This window comes from Lissotriton helveticus, chromosome 7 (assembly GCF_964261635.1).
Source record: "Lissotriton helveticus chromosome 7, aLisHel1.1, whole genome shotgun sequence".
In the NCBI taxonomy this organism is placed as follows: domain Eukaryota; kingdom Metazoa; phylum Chordata; class Amphibia; order Caudata; family Salamandridae; genus Lissotriton; species Lissotriton helveticus.
Genome location: NC_136068.1, coordinates 1,706,177,578 through 1,706,195,816, shown reverse-complemented (window position 1 = coordinate 1,706,195,816; position 18,239 = coordinate 1,706,177,578).

Sequence of the window (18,239 nt, the reverse complement as noted above, 5' to 3'; positions counted from 1 at the left end):
TACTATTTGACTCTGAACTATCGTTTGCACCCCAGATCAATCGGGTAGTGGGAATTTGTTTTGGAATACTTAAAACCTTACGAAAGGTCCTTGACATGCTCCCTGTTGGAGACAGACAGACCCTTGTGCATGCCCTGGTAACATCAAGACTCGACTATGCCAATCTCCTTTATCTGGGCAGTACGGTCAGCAGTCTTAACCGTCTCCAGGTATTACAGAATGCGACGGCCCGGCTGGTGTTAAGGCTCCCGAGGCGAACTTCCTCCAAAGCAGCCTTAAAATCCCTTCACTGGCTGCCAATCCGTGAAAGGATCAAATACAAGGCTCTCTGTGTTTGCCAACGTATTCTGGGAGGCAGAGCACCCGCCCCCCTTAACGGTCTTATTACCCCCTATAGACCAGAGCGGATGCTTAGATCTTCTGACACGGGCCTGGTCACAGTCCCCAAAATCCGTAGAGCCCGCATGGGGGTCAGATCATTCTGATATCTTGCAGCCAAGAATTGGAACCTACTGCCAACTGATTTACGCCTTGAACCTTCTGAGGCTAAATTCCGCAGAGCCCTTAAAACACATCTGTTTCATCTAGCACTGCCCTAACTCCTCTACTCTCTTACTTAAGCAATCTCAGCGCAGGGAAAAGCCGGCGAGGCATAGCTAAGCGCTTTACAAAATTCCAAAATAAAGTAGCACAAAACGAAGGAGCCATTCCAAAGAGAGGCCTTGAGACAGGGTAACTCTCCCCAGACTCTATGGAAAAATGTTATTCTTTGAATGAAGAGTCAGCAGAATCATCAGAGTCAGGGACCGGGCTCTCTAGCAGTAGTGAAGGGGTGGAATGTGAAGACACTTCCACGAGTAACTACAGTCAGCAGGAGGAAAAGAGAACTCGGAAGAGAAAAAAACGGGGGTCAGACTGGAAGAAAAACAGATACAAGAAGTATCTTGATGTGGAAGGCGAACTTGGATGGAATTACTCGGCGACTCCACTACTATGCCCCAAAAGCCCAAAAGGAACAGAAAAAGTCTCAAAAGATCATCATTCCAGCCAGGGGGGGGGGGGCGAAAAACCATTATGGAACCTCTATCAATGATCTTTCAATCCTTAAAATCTTTTCAGGATGAGATTAAGGCCGAAAATCATCAGGCACGACTGGCCTCAAAGAAACTGCAAGGAACCATATGCAAGGTGGGGAAAACGTGCACAGAAATTGCAGATAGACTAGGCATGGTAGAGAAAAGTACAGAGGACCTAGAAAACATGGTAGATACACTAAAAGAACAGACATTCTCACAAAACAGTATGTTATGTGGAAAACATATCATGTGGAAGCTTGAGGTAGCAGAAAACCGTCAGCGCCGGAATAATCTGAAACTGTTGGCAATTCCTGAAAATGTGGAGGGAAAGGATATAAGGGAATTCACTATAAACCTCCTGAAGAACTCTCTACCAGAACTGGCACACTGGGACTGGGATAAAGAAATACAGCGGGCACACAGATTTCCCCTGTCAATCCCCAAGCGTCCGGCGAGTGTACAAGGCTATCCACATGTAATTCTAATTTACTTTGGGAACTTCTTACTCTGACAGGCTGACTATGATCTGGCCAGACCCAACATGAAGAGGAAGGGGTAGAACTTTCTGTATTTCGCCAAACCTGACTTTGCTCATGCTTTTTTTTATCTCCGAAATACAAGCTCAGAAGTTGTTAGATGAGATCATATCAGGGGGGGAAAAATCGTTTGAGGCTAAATGAGCTTATTAACCCAAAACAAGAGACTGGAAGTGGGATTGTGAGTACATATTCCCTTCTTTCTTTTCGTCAATGCAAGTGACAGACAGAAGGGAAATGTAGATAGTTAGCGTAATGATATCCTCTTCTAGGTACACTGGGCTGGGGTCCTCATCTTTTTTTATAAGCAACGTTATTTCTTTTTCTCTCCTTTTTTTTTTCTTCTTATCCGTGTTTGATTTTCATATTTATAGATTTGAGCATAAGGCGAGGTGATGGGAGGGAGGTGGGAGGATGAGCGTGGACAACCCAGACGCTATCACACAGGCTCAGGATTGAGCCTGACTGCCCTAAGAGGGGTGGGGGAGGGAGCTGGGTGGGCGAGGCTTTGAACGGGGTGGGTGGGGGTGGGAATGGAACCACAGGCACTAAGCAGGTATAAGATGTGTAATAAGGGCAAATAACTCAAGGTGCAGCAAACAATTTAAAAACCAAGTGTCGAAATGAATGGCATGAATGAATTGTACGACTAAGGAAGAGGGGAGTTAAAACCCTAAATGGCTAAACTAACAATTCTATCTATCAATATCTGTGGTCTTAATGACCTGAAAAAAAGGCAAAAAGTGGCGGTGGGATTAAGAACAGTAGGGGCTAACGTTATATGTCTCCAAGAGACACATGTAGAGGGATCATAACGACAACTTCTCCAAACCCTTGGCTATCGGCTGATAGTTGCCACCACACAGGCAACAAAGACAAGGGGGGTGGCCATCTTGGCAACTGGAAGGGGAGCGCAATTCACCAGATCAGCAGCCGATAAGTATGGCCGATGGGCAATCACGGAATGCCAGCATTGCGATGGGGGAAACTAACTATTTGTTTTATATACGGTAACGTCACAGATGATCCAGCGGTCTTGGAATGTATTACTAATGAACATTTTCATTGGTCACTCTCATTGATTGTCTGTGGCGATTTTAACCTGAACTTGCCATGTGATTGGTCAATTATATATAAAGGGAGGAAACCCAAGTTATTTTGTGCCCTCAAAGATTTGTGTACCATAGACAGGCTGTGGGACTACTGGCAGTCGAAACACCCCGAAGATCTAGGATACACATTTTTCTCCAATCCGCACACCAGATTCACTAGGTTAGATTATATATTTACAAATAGTGCCTTGATCTCAAAGTGCACAATAGATAGACTACCACGGGTCCTCTCGGACCATAACCCCCTAATTATAAGCATTGATAGTGGAGGAATGAACAACGACCAGAATATCTGGACTTTCAAGAGAGCCCAGCTCCTAAATGAGGAGTACTACCAACACATAAATAAATGGATACCCGAATTCTTAGAGGATAACCTGGACAGCACCTCAATAGAAATAGTGTGGGACACCCTAAAGGCAGGAATAAGGGCAGAAACTCTACGGTTCTTGCTAAAATCTAACAAAGAGGCTAAACTAAAAATTGGGATACTGCAGCAGAAATTGGCGGAAGCAGAGGAGGGACTCATCAGGGTGTGCAAGAAGGACAGGATATGGAGGGGGCACTAAGAGTGGTGGCAGTTGATAAAAATAACATCACTGATATCTTTGTAGAAAAGGCAATGTGTAAGGCTACAATGAATAGAGAGAATACATATGAACTAAGCGAACAAGTGGAGCATCAACTGGCGGTTCGTACTAGACAACAAAGCACAGCTAATACTATCAAGGAGATTAAAGATACTAAAAGCGGCCTTAAAAATGACCCTAAAGAGATAAGAGCTGCATTCCAAAGATCCTATCAAGCACTATATGAAGAAACTAATGTGCAACAAGATGAGATTGAGAATTACCTAGATCAGATCTTAACCCTGAGGCTCACACAGGAGGAAACACCACAATGGGAAGAAATATTACTATCAATAAATAGTTTAGCCACAGGGAAGGCAGCCGGGCTAGACGGTATACCAGCAGAGTTTTATGCTAAATTCTATAAACCACTAAAGGGGATTTTAAGGGATCTACTTGCACACGTCTTTCACTGAGGGCATCCCCCAGGGTCATGGTCTTGAGCCAAAATCGTAGTGTTCCCCAAAAAAACAAAGATGCCACTGAATTGGGATCTTATCGCCCTATCACCCTAATAAACTGTGATTCTAAGATATATGCGAAGCTGCTAGCCAGCAGATTAGCACCAATTACTCATAAAATTGTATCAGGCCGTCAGCATGGATTCATCCCTGGGAGATCCACCGCCGATCACGGGTGATGACACTCTTTGATATCACCGAGATTGCAGGAGACCCTATATTATTAGACGTAGAGAAAGCCTTTGATAGGGTCTCCTGGCAATATCTATGGGCGGCAATGGCAAAAAGTGGCATAGGGAAACGGTTCATAAATGCTATTTGTATGCTGTACATAAACCCTGAAGCAGTAGTAATGGTGAATGGAGCTATGTCAGGAAAAATAGACGTGGCTAGAGGGACAAGACAGGGATGCCCTTGTTCCCCCCTTCTATTTGCAATTTTTATCGATCCGTTTATCCGCAGACTATGAAACAATCAGGCAATCCCACCAATAAAAACCCAAAATAGTGACACAAAGATCTTAGCTTACGCAGCCGACATCGCGCTGGTCACAAGTAACCCAGGAGAAGCAGTAAAAGCGATGGAAGAAGAGGCAAAAAATTTCGGGAAGGTATCCGGGTACAAGCTGAACCAGGGTAAAACCTAAATAGTTATTAATAACAAAACATTGTGTAGGGATGATCGGGTAGTAGAGAGTGCCATATACTTGGGGGTTAACATAACTTCCAATCTAGATAATCTGGTAAAGGTTAACATAGACCCAATTATTAAACAAACTGATAAAGATCTCAACAGATTAAACAACCTACATCTAACCATAGTGTGTAGATGCAATGCTATAAAAATTGTATTTTTCCAAAAATTTCTATATTTCTTTAGGGCAATCTGCCTAGAGTTTACACCACAAATATTCAAAGACATAGATAATATGTTCTCTTGATTCATTTGGGGACAGAAAAGACCTTGTAGGGCGCTCAGATACATTTCTCTTCCGAAAAGAGGTGGCCTCGCCCTGCCTAATTTTAAAGTGTATTGGTGGCTACGATTTTGAAATACTGCAATGGATTGTTAACCCCTAATGAGAACAACCAGTCAGATAGAGATATACCAACACCACAAGAGCTCATTTTGGGCAATGAGGCTAGTGAGAACCTATGGCGACATACATGCAATTGCTACTTTAAAAGAGTACACGTTAAACTTTGGTAGGTATTCATACAGCCTGGAATAATATACATAAGCTCCTTGGAATTGGAAGGTTCTCTTACTATACACCTCTCTCCAAAAATCCTAATCTTCCTAAGATTTTTAACGATATATGCATGAATAAATGGCTGAATGCAGGGATTGCCCGATGTGGCTCTCTCTGTTCATCAACTGGGCTGAAATCATTTGAAGATTTAAGAAAGGAGTACATGCTAGATCGTAGAGACTTCTTTAAATTTTTACAAGTCAGAGATTTTATAATGAAAAAGGGGGGTGGCCGGTCTAAATTCCAGAGAATTCAGACCATTGAAATAATAAACAAAAATAAAAATGTAAAGATTGGTGAAATCTATGATGGCTTGATCACCATACTCCCTGATGACATGAATAAGTTTATCATAAAATGGCATGATAAATTGGGGACGACAGAGGAGGTTGGCCTGAGATCTTATGAATTATCCCAATCTATAATAATGTCTCCCAGACTACAAGCGCAATACTATAAAACTTTTTTCCACCTATACTACACACTTAACAGAATAGCCAAATGGGGCTCCGGCAAAGGAACTCTGGGGCATATTACCAAGGGCCTTATCGCAGCTTTAGCGGGAAATTTTACCGCTAAAGCGGCGATAATTCTATCGCCCTATTACCTAGCTGTCGCTAACACCAGTTAGCGACAGACAGTGGGAGATAGCGAGCTTCTGGGGGCCCACTTTACATGTCAGCGATATATATCGCTAATGACATGCAAAGTGGGCGTGCCAAGATGTTAGGGACTGGAAACAGTCGCTAACATCGTTATCTCCTATTACCTACTTTTGGAAATAATCGCGCTAAGCGCGATTATCTCCGAAAGCTAACGCCTGCTCAGAGCAGTTCTTTGCCATGTTATCCAATGGTAGGTGGATAACATGGCTAAGAGCATTTGCTCGATAATGCATGAATATCGCTGACTTTTCAGCGATATCATGCATTTCGGCCGATTTTTATCGCTTAGGAGATAAACCTTGATAATAGCAATGCTCCTAAGCGATAAAAATAGGCAAAGCACGGCGATATAAATATAGCCGCTATTCAAGCTTAGCGATGTTTTTCGCTTATGCTTGGTAATATGCCCCAGATTGCCCGCAATGTGCTTTATTCAAGGCTGAAATTGTACACATATTTGCAACATGTGATGCATTACAACCACTGCTTAGAGATATCTCTAACTTCCTGTCTGAAATTTTTAATGTAAGGATCAAAATCACAACGGTTGAAATAATGCTATGCTTAGATGGAGATACCTGTCCAAACTATATGCAAGGGTTGCTATTTATATCTATGGCAGTATTCAGAATTTCTTTGGCTTCGGCATGGCGGGATCCAAATCCACCAGCATTCTAACAATGGTCTGCACAACTACTGGCCGCATATAGCCTAGAGATAGCTATCTATAGAAGGAAGGGGCAGAACAAAAGGAAGAAGGGGCTGAAGATTTTGGACCCCATGTGGCAATGGATGCAAAGGCTAGAACCCCGGAAAAAAAATGTTCAGATTGTAAAAAATAGGCAGGAAAACCATGATCGTACTACTGGGATAAAACTTGTGTAACATGAACTTTTGATGTGCCGCAATGGATATACTTGACTTTCAAAAACTATAATGTAATATGCATGATGTTATAAATATACCTGATTTTATGTAAATATTGAGAATACATAATGCCTGGGGTGGGGGGGGGTGAGGAGAGCTGGATAGGGGAATATGTATATGGAAAAAATGCCATAATAAAGTTTATTTTTAAAAAAGAAAAGAAAATGACCAGAGTGAAGTTCCAACTGTGCTGTAGTTGGCATCATGAGTTAGGTTGAGGGCAGTGCCTGCTCCCAGCAATTCTGGTCTAGAATGATGAGTGGCTATATATCACGAGGACCCTGAGGGTGTGGACAAGTGCAGGTGGAAATGTATAAGGTAATTAGTATCAACATTTATTTATTTATTTGATTTGTAAAGCGCTACAGCTACCCAAAAGGGTTTCCCGGCGCTGGTAAAGAGATTGAGTGCAGAAAAGAAGGAGGGAGATGAATAGCCAGGTCAGGTTTACTGGTTGAACAGCCAAGTTTTCAGAGATCTACGGAAAGTAGCGAGATTAGTTTCAATGCGCAATTCCAGGGGGAGTGAATTCCATAACCTAGGACCTAGGCAGGAAAGGGACCTGCCGCCCATTCTGGAAAGCCGGACTTTAGGCACGTTGAAAAGGCCCTGAGAAGAGGATCTGAGATGCCGACTGGGAAGATAAACATGGACTAGGGATTTTAGGTATCTTGGGGCAGAACCAAATTTTATCTTATGCATGAAACAGAGAGTTTTGAATTTTACTCTGCTCTCAATTTTAAGCCAATGCAAAGTTTTTACGTGTTCCGACATGTGTTCTCTTCTATGGCACTTGCGCAATAGACGGGCCGCAGCATATTGTACACGCTGCAGTCGTTTCATTACAGCTTGGGTTGCTCCTAGGTAAAGGACATTCCCGTAGTCAAGCCTAGAAGTTATTAGGGCGTTAACTACAGATTTCTTAGTGTCTTCGGGGATCATCCATATGATCTTACGGAGCCATCTCAGGATTACAAAACACATGGCAGTAAGTTTTCCAACTTGAGGCTGCATCGTAAGTCCTTTATCAATAGTTATACCTAGGTTCCGAACTTGGTCACATGGGATGGGAAGAGGGCCCATGCTGGATGGCCAGTGGGAGGCATTCCATAGATCATGGTTGGGGCCAAAGATTAAAACTTCTGTTTTTTCTCCGTTAAGTTTCAACAGATTGGTCCGCATCCAGGTTGCGATTTTGGCAAGGCCAGATTTCAGGGGCGAAGGTAAGTCCTTGTTTGTGCTGGACAGAGAGAAAATTATTTGCGAATCGTCAGCGTAACTAAACATAGTTAGGCCTTCATTTTCCGCAATACGGGCAAGAGGGGCAACATATAAGTTAAAAAGCAGGGGGCTAAGCACCGAGCCCTGAGGGACACCATAAGGGGACTGGTAGACACCAGAGGTGCCTATATTAGAATTAATTTGAAAAGAGCGCTGGTCTAAATAAGAGGTTAGCCACTCAAGAGCAATTCCCCGTATGCCAACATCAAAAAGGGAGTTAAGCAAGATACTGTGCGAAATGGTATCAAATGCTGCACTGAGATCAAGAAGTATCAGTGCAGCCGTGAGTCCCTTATCAACTAAGCTCCGCAGATGTTCTACGACCCCCAACAAGGTAGTCTCGGTTGAGTAACCGGGTCGAAAGCCCGACTGAGAGGAGTGAAAGATGTCATTTGTCTCTAAGTAGTGTGCCAGATGGTGATAGACGTGTTTTTCCAAAATTTTGAAAAATACGGGTAACAGAGAGATCGGACGAAAGTTACCCAGAACTTTAGGGTCAGCCGTAGGTTTCTTCAATAGAGGTGTAACCTTAGCATGTTTCCATGATATAGGGACAGTGGCAGAGACAAGGGACTGGTTTAAAATTGTACAAATTAAAAACAAATGCCTAGTGTCAAGTTTCTTGAGTATAGACACAGGGAGAGGATCTACCGGGGAGCCAGATTTTAGTGTCCTAACAATTTCTTGTAAATTTTGGCTCGTAATCTCAGGCCAGCAAATTAGAGGGAGATATGTTGGCGTAGATTGTATTTGCTGACCTGACATTCAAGGGATGGGGGTCAGGTGAAATGGCAGATGGAGTGCATGCAGTGCTGCTATTCATTCAACGGTTCACAGGGAAAGTTATCATTCTGAGTGAGCTGCTAGAATTGGTCAAAGAGAGCGTCCCAGGCATTAGAAATAGTTTTTTTATGAAGGTGCTGGACTTCTTCATACCCTGGGCATCTCCCTCAACCCTTCCCCAATTGCACGTTGCTCCATGCTATGCAGCTACCGGTGGGGCTTGTTCTGCCCTTCACTGCAGAGTAAGGAATCTTTGCGAGCAGAAGGGCCATACCGGCAAAGTGTGTTCCCAACCTATCATGCTTTATAAGATTTCAAGGGTGCATGCCTCCCACATGTTAATGTCAGTAAGCTCAGTGACCTCTTGCAGCAAGTTTTTGAGAGAGTGCCAATTAGAGGATAAGGCCCGGCAGGACGAAAGTATAAGCTTCAAATTAGCAGGAGTTGATTGGCAATGTGGCCAGCAAAGGTGTGCAGTAGGGATGTAGCAGTTAAAGTGCTCTGGCATCAGGGAGGCCTAGTGTGAAACAGCGAATTGTATGCTTTTAAACCAGGCATTCCTATACACTCATTGGGGAAAATCCAGAGCCTGATCCCACTCGGTGTCATGTAGCAGTCGACCTATTTCATTTTGCCCTTTGCCCCAAAGAGCTGCTAGCTAGAACCCAGTGTGTTCCCGTACGGCATTATAGAGCAACATTATCAGGTGATGCTCTGTCCCCACATGAAGCAGAGTCTGTATAATGGAGTTTGTTTTGAGTTCTTCGCCATGTGTGTACCAGATGATATGGCATGTATTACACAGCTGTCTTTACATGAGAAATTACCCCATGGAAAAGTTTGGTCAGAGACACGTTGGTCAAAGGTAAGGAGGTGGCCATCTGCAAAGAGGTCTCCTAATGTGGTAAATGATTGTTCCTGTCAGCTCCTCAAGTATGTGAATGAATTGGATCTGGGAAATCGATGTAGGCACTGCAGGAGGAGTGTTGGGGTGTAGGATGGAACATGGCATGTAAGGTGGGAAATCCCTGCGAGACATTTACGGTCAATCATGACTTGCAGTGAGCAGGGATCTGGAGTGTGGTTGGTGTAAGGGGGCCAGATCCGTTACATGTCTCTTCTATGAGCCATCCCATAACCATCAAAAAATCCACTGTAATTGTGCTGCTAAGTAGTAAGCCTTAAACGATAGGGCTCCAAGACCTCCTATGACTACAGGCAGTTGTAGCTTTTTCAGCGCTATTCAGTGTCTCTCGTCTCCATAGATAAGCACCCCCACATGGTATTGAGTAACTGGAAAATGCACCCTGGGGTAACAGAGTAATTTGCAAAATAGTAAAGCAACCTAGGTAAGATTATCATTTTGGATAGAGCTGATTTCCCAGATGTAGCTAAAAATAAATGTTTCCAGAACTGCACTTGAGATTTTTGGGCAGAAAGGGCTCTCTTTAGGTTACCTTCATATAAATCGGTTCAGGAGTAGTAAACTCCAAGGTAAAGGGCTTGGTTACCTTTCCCTTCCAGTTCAGTAGGTTCCATTTGAGTCACACCTGAAGTGGAGTTGCACTGTAACTGAAAAGATAGACACATGTTTTGACTTGGTTGACCCTGAGACTCGCCACCTGTGCAAACACGTGAAGCATAGTGTGTATTGGGAAGAGGTTTGAGTGGACCTCATGGAGGTAGTAGAGAAGGTCACCCACATACAAAGACACTATGTGGGTCACAGTGCCTAAGGGGATTCCCCAAGACCCGCCCTCCAATTGGAGCCAAATGGCAAGGGACCCCATAGCTATTGCGTATAGCAGGGGTGACAGAGAGCCGTCACGCCTGTTGCCTCTGTCCACAGAAAATGACAGTGAGATAAGCCTGCCCAGGTAAATCCTGGAGGTAGGGTTGGCATTCAACAGTTTTTTGTATCCCTAGAGGTCCCCTCAGGCTCTGGTCCTTCTGGATTTGTCGGCCGCGTTCGACACGGTGGATCATGACATCCTTCTCCACCGTGTCGGACAGGCAGGCATCCAGGGACCCGCCTGGGAATGGATCAAGTCCTTCTCTCGGGCCGAGCTCAAACAGTCCACCTAGGCCCCTTCACCGCCACCCAGGTCCCCACTACCTGCGGAGTCCCCCAGGGCTCCTCCCTTTCCCCATTATTGTTTAATTTATATCTGCGCCCACTGATCCATTCATTGAGCACCTGGAACTGCACTGTCCTCAACTATGCTGATGACATGCAGATCATTTTTCCCTTAGATGCTGTACCCAACTTCCAGGCAGTAATGCTGCACATCCAACAATGGATGATTTCCAACCAGCTTAAATTAAACCCTGAGAACCCTGAGAAGACGGAACTCATCCTGCCTGGTACTAGTCCTTTATATTGGGGCCCCCACTTCTGGCCAAACGAGCTTGGTACTCCACCTAGCCCCTCGAATTCGGTAAAAAGCCTAGGCGTGAGGAGGAGCTTCGCGGGCATCCAAGATGGTCGTGTGAGCAGAGGGCTCCCGAGACCCGCGCCACCCTTCACGCATATCCTGTCTACATCCTGATTCCGACGACGGGCTTTTGAAGACGTACTCTTGCTGATCACGACGGACCTTTCAGCATTCTGATCGGACATTGGGGTCCACTTTTGTGTCGCTTCGAACTTTGCGGCCTTCCCCGAGTCCGGACTGGGGTCTTGCTTAGCTTCGCCAGCCGTGGAGTAGTTGAACAACAACCGCCGAGGGAGCCTTCCTCTGGGGGCTCCCCCTCTTCACTTTCGGTTTCGATTTCCTACTCCCGGCGCGACTTGGCTGTAAAGTCTCCTGGACTTTCCCTGGTCAGTCGGCAACGTGAGTGGGCTCCTGGCCTCTCATTTCCCTTACTGACACTACTGCCTAAGCTGCTTCCAACCAGTTTCACTGTCCTCGACTACGTCTTGTTCGGCCATTTTCACCAGGTCTCGCGGACCCCTCCGGGGCCCGTTTTCCACCATGGCTGGCAATCCAGATGCGGAGCGACGGAAGGGCAAAACTCCCCACCGTGGGGGACAGACCCAAACTAATATTCTGGACCACTATTCCAATCCGAAGGGGTCCCCCGGTGGAGTTAGCCGCAAGCCTGATGATCTTAAGGCTGCCTCTGGTACGGCGCCCGGACTATCGCTGCAGGATGTGATGAGTGCTATCACGAACATGGAGGCCTCCATAGGGAAGCAGTACGCAGCACTTGCCTCCAAGATCGACTCGGTGGCAGTTGACGTTACTTTGATAAGGGCTGACCTGGCCAAGACCAACGAGAGGGTCAGAGACTTGGATATTAAGACCTCCAGTCTGATCACTGATGTAACGGACGTTCAAACTGAAATTGGGAACCTGCGCTCGTCTCGAGACGCGTTGGCCCGACGCCTGGACGACTATGAAAATAGGTCCCGTCGCAACAACGTCCGCATTATTGGGGTCCCTGAAAATCCAGAGGCCCTGGCGACCGACCTCCTGGTTGAAGATCTGGTCTCCAACTATCTCGCTCCCTCTGGTCTCACGAAATTCTTTGCCGTTGAGCGTGCACACAGAGTTCCGGGCGGCAAGGTCCAGCCGGGCGCCCCCCCCGAGACCCATAATCGCTCGACTGTTCCACTTCAGGGACAGGGATATTATCCTGCAAGCATCTCGAGACAAGGGCCCGGTGACATTCGAAAACACCACCGTGAACTTTTACCCGGATTTCTCTCCACATGTCCAGAGGCAGAGAATGGGATTCCAGGGAGTCAAGAGGCGGCTCCGAGACCTGGGCCTCAAGTATGCAATGCTGTTTCCTACTAGACTTCGCATCGAGTATGGTGAAAGAACGCTCTTTTTTGATCGTCCGGACTGTGTCAGTGACTGGCTGGACACATTACCTAAAAGGGACGCTTCTACTGAATACCCCGGCGGCGCCGAGGGTGGACTGCATCAACAGGAGTGACCGGTGGATCGGGATGTCTGAACTTTCCAACGTTGCCAGCTGAGTTCGGACACTGATTATTGTTTTGGGGTGGCGGGGGCGACGGGGTCTTTTCCTCCTCTAGGGGTCTTTGTGTAGATTAGTTTTTTCATGGGGCGACAGGCACACTGCAAGTTGGGGTGGATTTCGAGTCTGACGCAGGGGTGCAGGGTGGGGGGAGTTGTAACGGGTTTCAGGTTCGGGGGGGGGAAGTGTTTTGTGTGTGGAACTGTTTTTATTCACAAGGCTTTCAATTGTTTTTCTTTCATTCTGCTGGTCTTTTGATGTCCTGTGTGGGGCTCTCTGCCTCTTCTGGGGGATGGGGGGTGGTGAATTGAGACTGTTGTCATGGAATGTTAACGGGCTGGGAGACAGAATCAAGCGAGGGGTTGTGCTGCAGTACCTTAAGCGCCACTCCCCCGATGTAGTTCTCCTACAGGAGACGCATCTTATAGGTAACACTTGCCGTGCGCTGAATAGACGGGGATACCGCCTTGTTGCTCACTCTGGTTTCTCCTCGGGCTCTAGGGGGGCCGGTATTCTCATTCGGTCTTCTCTTCCTTTGGAGATTGATGAGGTCACTCTCGATGATAGAGGGCGCTATGCAGCGCTTACGGGGCGGTGGGAGGGGAAAATGGTGTCCATTCTTTCTGTGTATGTCCCCCCGGGCCTGCAGGCTGCTACTTATGCTGACTTGGGTAGGGTCTTGTTGGGTTTGCCCGAGGGTCTTCTTATACTTGGAGGGGACTTTAACTCCGTTGTCTCTGGCACTGCCGATCGTTTTCCCCCCAGGGACCTGGCTAGATCCCATATGTGGTTGGGCGATTTTATTGACACCTTTGGGCTCGTAGATAGCTGGCGTTTATTGCACCCCACATCGCTCCAGTATACCTTTCACTCTGGAGCGCATGGTAGTCTCTCCAGACTTGACTATTTCTTGATGCCTTCTGCCCAGTCCTCCTCTATTGGTGAGATCTGTCACCTTCCATGGGGTATATCTGATCACTCCCCCTGTGGCTTTCTTTTTCTGTGGGAGGGGGAGGTGCGGGCAGAGTGGCTCCTATTAACCCCTGGTATCTTCAGGACCCGAAGATTCGCTCCGACCTTGTTAAAGCTGTGGATCATTATTTTGATGATAATGTTGGATCTGTGCCTTCTTCTGTGTCTGTTTGGGAAGCTTTTAAGACAGTAATTCGTGCGCACTCTCTTTCATTGATTGCTGCTGCCAAAAAGGCCAAAAGTGGGGACCTGGTACGCCTGGAAACTGAGATGGCGGCACTGGAGAGTGATCTTGGGACTGGTGAAACACGTTCAAAACTGCACTCTCTCAGCCTGAAACAGGCAGATTACAAATCAATTGTCACTGATGCGGCTAAAGTGATGCACAGGGAACAGCAGGGGAGACTGTATGACGTTGGAGACAAGGCTGGTAAATTGATTGCGTGGCTGGATAGGAAGGAAAGGATGAATCGTGTTGTCCCGGTTATTGAGAGGTTGGATGGTGTGTGTGTTACCGACCCAGCGGGGATTGTGGAGTGTTTTGTCGACCATTTTGAAACTGTGTATGCATCTGTTTGTGACAGAGACGAGGAGGACTCCCGGTAATTGCTTCGGGACATTTCGTTGCCCTGTCTCTCTGACGAGGACAGAGTTACCCTGGATGCGCCCCTTACTGTGGAGGAGATAGCGGATGCTATACGCTCCCTCCGCTCTGGTAAGGCACTGGGCCCCAATGGTTTGCCCATTGAACTTTATAAATTACGACCCGACAAAATGGCGCCCCACTTGAAGAATATGTTCCTCGAGGCCCTCGAATCTGGCTCTCTTCCCATGGATCAGCGTCTCGTCACCATCGTAGTGATTCATAAGGAGGGTAAGCCCCGGAATCGGTGTGCCTCATATAGGCCTATCTCCCTGCTCAATGCGGAACCTAAAATTCTGGCTAAATTGTTGGCTAATCGGCTGATCATGGTGATCGGGGACCTGATCCATCCAGATCAGTCCGGGTTCATCCCCCATCGTAACACCGCTCTCAATCTTCGAAGACTCAACGGTGTTCTCGCGAGGGCTGCGACTCTCACTGAGCCGGCCATTTTGGCTTCTCTCGACGCCACGATGGCCTTCGACACCATCGAATGGCCTTACCTGTGGGCGGCCCTCGCGAAGTTTGGTTTTGGTCCCGGGTTCATTAATTGGGTCAAACTCCTCTACGAGCAGCCTCTCGCCCAAGTGGTGGTCAATGGACGGGCGTCCGGTGTCTTTTCACTGGGGCGTGGTACTCGGCAGGGTTGCCCGCTGTCCCCATTGCTTTTCGCGCTGGAGCCTTTAGCGGAATGGCTCCGTTGGGAGCCTTCTATGAAGGGTATCCGGTGGGCTCCCGATTTCGAGGATCGTGTCTCGCTTTATGCGGACGACATTCTCTTATACCTGACTTCTCCCCGGAAATCGTTAAACGTGCTGTTCGATGTTCTCACCTCCTTCGGAAAGAACTCAGGACTTGTCATTAATTGGACTAAGTCCTGTGTCTATGTCTTGGCGGGGGGTCTCCCCCCCCTGCCTCGTAGATTCCCTATTCAAGTAGCTGAGACTGGTTTCAAATATCTGGGGATACATGTATCACTGGACCCCGCCATTCGCTATGAACGTAATCTGCTGCCCCCTCTCCAGCGACTGAAGCTCGATGTTGCACGTTGGCGTCGGCTGCCGCTCTCACCGCTTGGTCGGGCGGCTCTTTTCAAAATGATGTCGCTGCCCCGTTTTTTGTATGCTCTTCAAAATTTCTTTGATTTCGTGCCCTCTCGTTATTTCCGGGAGGTGGAGAGCCTACAGAGACAGCTGATATGGTACGGCAGGGCGCGCATTGCTTTGTCAAAACTCACGCTCCCGTGGTACGACGGTGGTATCGCCCTCCCCGATATCAAGCGCTATTACTGGGTATCCCAATTATGTGCGGTCAACCATGCGACCTACGTCCCAGATCCCACTCCTGCTTTTGCTATGGACAGACACCTGTTGCCAGGGGGGAACTTCAATAGGGCGTTGTATTCCAGGGGGCCCTGTAGAGTGCTTAGTGGACCGACTAAAGTTGCCGTGCGGGTGTTGCATGATGCGACTGCGGCCTTGGGTTGGAAAGACAGGTTCTCGTGTGCAACTCCTCTGTATGACTCTGCGTGTTTGGGTAATCTATGGCGTACGAAAGGCTTTGATAAATGGGACATGATTGGAATTGCTAAAGTGGGGGATCTTTGGTCCAAGGGCAACGTTAAGTCTTTCGAGGCGCTTCGGGCGGAGTTCGAACTTAGTGATAGAGAGTTCTTCAGGTACGCTCAGGTCCGACATGCCCTCCTCTCACTCTTCGCGGTGGGCACGGACATTCCTGAGTCCTCTCCCCTAGAAGACCGTATCCTTGACGGGCATGTACCTGACAGTACTATTTCACTAATTTACAAAAAACTGATTTACAATAGGGCGGACCAGTTGGTCCGCCTCAGGGCCTCATGGATCGCGGATGGCCTGGAACTCGACGATGAGGACTGGCAGTCCGCTGTGTCCTCACCGAAAGAAGTTGCCATACCTGCACGCCTCAGGTTTGTTCAGCTCAAGATCCTCCACCGGGTGTATGTTACGGGCCCGAGTCTGGTGAGAATGGGGTATGCCTCTGACGACCTATGTAAGCGTGGATGCGGTATGTCTGGTACCTTTCTTCATATCTTGTGGGAATGCCCGGAAGTGGCCGATTTCTGGTCCTGTGTGCATGACATCATGGGGAGGGTAACTGGGGTGGCTCTACAACCCGAGGCCCGACGCTGCTTATTGAATGTCTGGGAGCCTAATGATTACAACGTGGCGTGGCGCAAACCGCCTGGGCGACCCTTGGCAATATGATCGCCAAAAGGGATATCGCACAGCTCTGGGGCTCCAGTAAACCTCCAACTGTTACATCGTGGGCAGAGAATGTCGATTGGTGTATGTTTCGCGAGAAGACTGTGTATGTGTCTCGTGGCAGACCCAGGAGGTGGAGCAGAGTCTGGTCGCAATGGAACGCATACCGTGGGGACATATGCACTCCCCCTCAAGACTTGTCGTTTGACGAAGTGGTATCCCCCTGATTGACATTCCCCATTTTTGTCATAATGCTTGCTTTTGGTTTCTTTGCTGCCCCCCCTTCCCCTAAGCTACACTATGCAATGTATCTTATGCGTCATCGCTGGGTAGCCTCCACATGGACAGTAGACTGTACTGTTGATTCTTTCTTGCCTTGTGTATTTTTGTTGTTGTTGTTATTATAATTTCAATAAAAAAAATTAAAAAAAAAAAAAAAAGCCTAGGCGTTACCATTGATACTGACCTCTCCCTAAAAACTCATGTCGGCACCATCATCTCTGCCAGCATGTTTCAGCTACGAAAAATTCGTAAGATCTCCCACTTATTTTCCCATGAATCCCTGGTGCAAATCGTCATCTCTCTCGTCCTCTCCCGCTTGGATTTTTCCAATTCTATTTACTGGGGGCTACCTAAGTCCCTTCTCCATCGCCTCCAGCTGGTGCAGAACCAGGCAGCCAGACTCATCTGCAGAACCCCCAAATGGCAATCCGCCAGGCCTCTCCTGGCCAAGCTGCACTGGTTACCTATTGAACAGCGTGCTGCTTTTAAAATTGGCTGCCTGATATATAAGGCCCGGCAGTCTAAGTGCCCAGCTTTCTTAGATTCCCTCCTCAACCCCCACTGCCCGGCTCGCAATCTTCACTCTGCCCATCTCCACCTTCTCACTACTCCGACGGTCAAACTAAAAAAACTGGGCGGCCGCAGATTCAGCTTCCTGGCACCTAAACCGTGGAATTCCCTCCCCTTTCATATTAAAACCTCTGGCTCCCTACCAAGTTTCCGAAAGAGCCTAAAAACTTGGCTCTTCTCAAACTTCATTTAAACTATGACCTCCACCCTCAATCTTAATCACAGCGCCAGGAAACCTCCGGTGTCAGCGCGCTTTATAAATACAGCATAAGATAAGAAAAGATAAGATAAGAGGTGTTTTCCCACCCCCAGCCTGACCAACACCTGGAAAAGATAATACCATGTGAGTGTATCAAAGGTTTTTTCAAGATCCAATCCAGGCTGCATGCAAGAACCACTGGGGCTCCTGGTCCATCACATAAAACAGACATCAGATGTTTTGAGACATGTACCATGCTGCAACAAAACCGTTTTGGGCTGGGCGAATTAGATCAGGTAATATTGGGGTATAATATAAACTAGAATCTTTCTCAAAATCTTAAAATCTGCACCTACATGTATGCCAATCTAGGCGTAAAGCATGTGGCAAAGGTGATATAGTACTCTATCTGTAGCCCATCAAGTACTGTGGTTTTATTTCTAGCTAAGTCCCGGATGTTCTGCTTGATATCGAGAATAGTAATACAGGTGTCTATGTCCTCTCTGTCAGTATCGGGGATCTAGGGCGGAGTGAGCCCTGCCAAAATTTAACAACTATGTTGATGTTTGGGGAAGGGGGTGCCTTGCATATAGATGAGTAGTACATGGACAATGCATTCAA